Here is a 6,667-nt window from a genome sequence, read left to right on the forward strand (position 1 = left end):
ATCCACTTGGTATGATATGGAGCTAGAAGGGTATTTTAGGTTTTTAAAGAACACCTTATTTTCTTATACGATAGATATATGATAGATTAAGATTCAACAATTTGAAATAATTTAAATACTAATATTTGGTTTAAATTCAAATATTTTAAAAAAATAATCTATATGCTATTAATTTTTGTAAAATGATGAGATATTTATTAAATTATCACAACTAATTTTGTTTAATATTTATTTTCGATAAAGATAATATATATCATCTTTATTGAGACATAATTGATTTGACGTAAAATTTTATTAACTTTAATTTTGATACAATTGATGAAAGGGTAATATTATTCTGAGCAAACAAATTTTTAATTTATTATTTAAATTTTAATTATATTGTATAAATTAATCATAATTTTTAAAAGTAGTGGATTTATTATTTGAGTTAAAAAATAGTGCACTGTCTGTGTAAAATAGTTTTACACTGTCATCCAATAAAAAATCATAAATGTGTCATTTCATTAAATATTTTTTAAATAAAAAAATGGTTTAATCGAATACATGGATGGTGATTGGTTGACAGTGTATGTAAAAATATTTTACACTCTCAGTGCATCATCCATTTTCTCTTATTATTTTTATTGAATACAAATAAATAATATAATTCTTCATAACAACTTAATTCACTAATTCACTAATTTTTATTAAAATTAAGGATATTTTAATAATTTTAAAATTTTCTTACTACTTAAAAAGGAGTGTAATTTATCATTATTTTAATATTTGAATCATTAGTTCTATTCGTCCTGTTTCATATTAATGAATTTTGAGAATAAAATTTCATTTTTTAAGGAATGATCAAATTAATTCTTAATTTCATTTTATTCACTTAAATTATATGTATTAATAAATCGAACAGTTTCTTTTATTTTCTTTAAATTCTATTATGTTCACTTAAAATAAATAAAGATACTGACACATTTTAAAAATTTATTATAACTTTGTAATATATAAAATTAAAAACTTGTAATTTTAATATTGTAGTTTAATGATTTTGTAATCTATAATAACTTATAATTTTCATATTGTAGTTTAAGTGGATAAAATATTATTCATTTATATAAAATAATAATTTCGAAAATTTTGTTTAAAATTGAGAGGCCATTTTTTATTTATAAAAAATTATGTTTTTTTTTTTAAAGAAATATGAAAAAGAATCATGTTTCTATTTATCACCAAAAGTGGGAGAAATTTTTTTCAATACGAATAATGTGAGTCACAAAGAGATTTTTTAATAATCATTAAATTAATATAAAATCAAAGATTAAAAAAGAGTATAATTATTCTGTAAAAAAAGAGTATGATTAGTGGTGTAATTTAAATGTCACTTATTTATTCATATACACAAGCATTGATTTTGAACATGTGATGCAATAATTATAGCTAGTATAGAGACTCCCAATTTGTCAGATAATTTGCATTGCCCCAGTCCTTAATAAAATGGAGAAAAGATAATTTCATTATTATTTTAATGCTAGTTGATTACAATAAATAAAGAAATTGATAATGGAGTTTGAAAGTTGAATTTTTTTTATTTTTAATAATCATATTTTTAAAAAAAATTCAAAAATAATAAGTTTTTCAAAAATATTACAGAAATGTCACTTTTTTTTATAAAAATTAACACGTTGTCGCCGGGGGTGGCGACAACACTAAGCCCATAACGTAGTCGCCATTGGGCCTGGCGAAGACATTTAAAAAACAGGTGTTGTCGTCACCCCCGGCGACAACACCCCCCTTTATTTTTTTTTCATTTTTTTTATAGGGTTAAATATGTCAGGGGTCCCTATAAATATTACAACTTTCAATTTTAGTCCCTACAACATTTTTCGTCAAACAATGGTCCTCGTAAAATTTTCCGTCTCTATTTTTGGTCCCTCCCGTTAGATTCCACTAACGGAGGCTTACGTGGCGCGCCACGTGTCACGCCACGTCAGTTAAAGTCAACGCTAAAGACATATTGCGGGGGTTTTAAACCCCCTTTAAATAACTTTAAAATACTGCATTACTTTACACTAACCAATAGTGCATTATTTTATTGTAGCATAACCAACCTTCTTAATTCACCTCTTGAACTTCACTACTATATAAATAATCACTTCACTACTATATAATTTTATTTTTTTAGATGCTTATTCTTTAAAAAACTATTAATTTTCTAATATTAAATTATTGTATCGTTTCTAAATTGCATTAATTAACGGGTAAGAGTTTAACTTTTATATAAATTTGATGAACATGCACAAATTAACTATCAATTTCAATACAATGAATTAAAAATAAATTAATCTATCACTAATAACTATTTAATATCATTGCTAACATAAGAAAATACTAAAATCAAATTGAATGAATTAGTTTAAGTCTAACACCAACTACAAGAAAACTACAAAAATTGTAAGAAAAAACAATAGGATCAACATAATTATATAGTCTACATATAGACGATTCAACAATTTTTTACTCAAATATATTTAAATTGTTTAAAGTTAATAAATTTTTATAATTAATTTTATATAAAAATTAAGTATCTTAATAAAGTTAAAGAACTTTTTAGATCCATTTTTTGTTGGAACTTTAGAAATAAAAGAACCAGAGCTAATGTATGATAATATAATGATATAAAAATCATGAGAGGTGTCTTAAAATAGCATGTTGATAAAATTCTCAACTTTTGAGGGGTGCAGCAGCACCCTCCCGCCCCCATGTTCCTCCGCCACTGGTTGGTACTTGATGTTTCACATGACTTTCTGGAGGTAGTGTTGACTGTCGAGTATAAAAATATTGAGTGGAGATAGCATCATGTATGGCAAAAAAGTTTTCTGTAAAAAACTCAACCAAGAGAATGAAAATGAAAATGAATAAATACACAGTGAGTTGGGGCTAATATATTAAGTACTATCATTTAACTAATCATTTTTTCATAGGATCACTTAACTCAATCCTTAAAAGTTTACAGAAGAAAACACATACCTACCACCACCAACATGACAATGTATTGTTGGTGTATTATTTGAGCTCTTGATTCCCTCCTTGCAAAGTATGGATTCCTTCAGTTTTCTGTTTCTACTTGCAACTTTCTTTTTCCACTTTGTCCATTGCTCTCCTACTCCCATCATACAAGCTGCTATTGATAATGACACACATGCTTACTATAATTGTACAAGAAACAGCACTTCTGCAACGTATAACACTTACCGTTCCAACATCAAAACACTCCTAGACTTGCTCTCCTCCAAAGTAGTAACAATGCCAGATAATACAATGCCACAGTTGTTGGTGACAACAATATGGACACTATCTACGGTCTCTTCCTTTGTGTTAGAGACATTGACCCCAAAGTCTGCAAGTCGCGTGTGTAATAAAGATTTCCCTACAAACAGTTTGATTAATTGTTCCTAGAAATTTCTGGTTTTTTAAGTTATTTAACGGGGGTTTAAAACCCCCGCAATCTATCTATTTTTAATCAATATTGACTTTAATATACGTGGCGTTACACGTGGCGTGCCACATAAGCCTCCGTTAGTGAAATTTAACGGGAGGGACTAAAAATAGAGACGGAAAATATTGTGAGGACCATTGTTTGAAGAAAATTTTTGCAGGGACTAAAATTGAAAGTTGCCATATTTATAGGGACTAAAAACTTATTTAACCCTTTTTTATATTATTTTTTTAGCTGTTTTTTTAACTATTTTTTTAGTTTGGAAAAATAATATCAATAAATAAAAAATTACCAAATACATTAGCCATTAATCATAATTAAAAAAGTACATTAAAATTAAAAACAACACAAAATACATTAACGATAATAATAAAATTCCTATTGAGCGCCACGTGGACCATGGTACGATCCGCAATCAGGTTGTCTAATAAGTCGTGTAGAAGGGTCAGGAGTTGGTAGTGCTCCCCTATTCCTGCGACGCCCCCCTCTATTTGGTTCCTCTTGTGTTTGAGTCGACGGCCCCTCAATGCATTCCGGGTCTACAAAATCTGTGAGGCGTCCTTGACCTCTAGAATTCCCGCTATAGGAAAGGCGGGTGCCCGCGGCGCCGTCAAAGCTTTGTCTAGGTGGGTTGAAATTTCTCCTAGTGGGTGCGGCCTCGAAGTTTGGTCTTTGAAAGTTGGTGGTGGATTCGGTTTGGTTAAAATAGATTGGTTGTAGTGGTGTATTGAAGTTCAATGGTTGGTTGGGGTATTGTGATGTTGGTTGGTCGAATGTGTTGTATGGCGGGTATTCTTCTTGTATGCCTATGTTAGAGGTAAGTGGTGGTGATCTGGAAGAGCTCCCCGCATGGAGTTCTTGAAAGTGTGATCTGGAAGAGCTCCCCACATGGAGTTCTTGGAAGTGTAGGTGGTGGGGTTGAGTTTGTGGTTGAGTTTGTGGTTGAGTTTGGAATGGTTGTTGGTGATGGTATTGTTGGGATTTTTGTTGTTGTTGTTGGTAAATAGGTGTTTGTTGGTTTATTGGTTGTTGGTGGTAATTTTGTTGTTGTTGTTGTTGTGGTGGGTAATTTTGTTGTTGGAAATTTGGTGGTGGTTGACGATGTTGGAAATATGGTGGTGGTTGTTCTTGCTGGAAATTTTGTTGTTGTTGGAAAATATGTGGTTGTTGTTGTTGTCCTCCAAAATATGGTTGTTGTGCTCGCGGGTCTGCCAAATAGAAAGGGGCAGACACAAACATTTCGGGATTTGTGACCGATCTGTACCAGTTGACATATTCAACCGTTGGTTTCATTTCTTCCGGCGCCACAGGAAATTGTAGGACAGTGGTTGAACGACGAACCAATATTTTACGCTGCTCTTTAGCAAACGTCTTCCAATTTTCTACGTACCACTGTTGGCTAACCTTTTGCAGATGCCAACGTCCCAAAGACTCGGGCTCAGGGGGGGTCAGGGATACCTTGATGCATGCCGAATTGGAGCTTCACACGGTCACTTTGGTGCATCTCCACAGTGGTGAACCGTATGATGGGTGATTTTGCCGTCCAAACAACCGCCTCTTTAGGGTCGGGTACATGGTCCAGTTCCAAGTAAGGTCTCCAAATAAACTGCAACGAAAAAAATATTAATTTCAAATTATAGAAGATAGTTTATTTTATAAATATAGAAGATGGAAATTTTTAGTGGTATTACATCTTGGGGTCGAAGTCGATCCAATAGTTGGCGGTAAAAAATGATTTTGTTTACAGGCGTATTGGTGTAATCCAACCCAGTTGCATTAAACCTAAACACATTCAAAAATAAAAATCAATATAGTTACAATTAATAATAGAAAAAAATGCACTAATTAAAATAAGATCATTAAGTTACATTGACACATAAGGGAATACATAAATGTGCGCATTTTCAGGGGCTAATACCGGCATTCTCCACCATCCCCATGCTTGTAGCAAGAATGCACATCCATTAAATGTACAACTATCCTTTGTTGCACATTTGCACAAGGGGCTATAGAGGTATGCCAACACCGCCGAACCCCAACTATACGTCTTAATTGCATCAATGTCCTCAAGTAGATACAAGTACATAAAATTAACACTATTCCCCGTGCCTTCGGGAAATAGAAACCTACCAAATAACAACATAATATACATTCTAGTTTTTTGTAGTTTACTTTCTTCGCTAGAAAAATGATTCAACTTAAGGTCATCATAAGCTTGTTGAAGGCCAGCAAGCTTAATACCTTGGCCCCTACCTCTTTGTCACCCCTCACCCTCTATTAAATCTACACCCAACATTTTGACGCATAGAGCATTGGGTTGTTGGACATTTCCAAACACAGCTTTTCCATTTGTGTTGAGACCCAATAACATGTACACGTCCTCTAGAGTGACGGTACATTCACCCGTTGGAAGGTGAAAAGTATGAGTCTCGGGCCTCCAGCGCTCACACAATGCTAATATAAACTTAGTATCAATTGAGGTATGTATTAAATTCATTACCTTCCCAAATCCCGCACGTTCAACGTAAGACACAATCCAAGGGTCGGAAGCATTCATCGGTTTCGCACGGGTCCTAAATCTTGTGAAATCCTATAAAAAAATGATGAACCATAAGTATTTGAATGTTTGAAATTAGTAAATTTAATAAAAAAAATTAAGTGTTTAGACCATAAATAAATTGAATTTACTCAAACTTACATAATCGGTGATGTTTGCAATGGTTCCTCGATGCTCTTACCCATAGTTAGGAGAGACATGTTTGGTGATGATGAAAACTAGTTGCTCTGATGAAAGTTGCTCTGATGAAAGTTGTTTGGTGATGATGAAAATGAACAAGTTTGGGGTCCTATTTATAGCCAAATGAAACACAATTAAAACACATCAATAAGTGTGACAAGACAAGTGCATGCAATGGTTGAACATTTTCCACGAAGCAAGTCGCCATCCCCATTGGCGACAACTATATAAAATCAATGTTGTCGCCACCCCCATTGGCGACAACTATATAAAATCAATGTTGTTGCCACCCCCATTGGCGACTTCCATAAATGCGTAGGTGTCTAAGAGATTCCCTAGCCTGCATGCATGCTAGTGTAGGTGGTGGGCACGAGATTCCATTGTGGCATGCATTAGTCTTGTCATGTTTGATTTTTGCATGTATTATTGCATGTATTCTTGCA

Source organism: Vicia villosa, unplaced genomic scaffold (genome assembly GCF_029867415.1).
Source record: "Vicia villosa cultivar HV-30 ecotype Madison, WI unplaced genomic scaffold, Vvil1.0 ctg.001340F_1_1, whole genome shotgun sequence".
In the NCBI taxonomy this organism is placed as follows: Eukaryota; Viridiplantae; Streptophyta; class Magnoliopsida; order Fabales; family Fabaceae; genus Vicia; species Vicia villosa.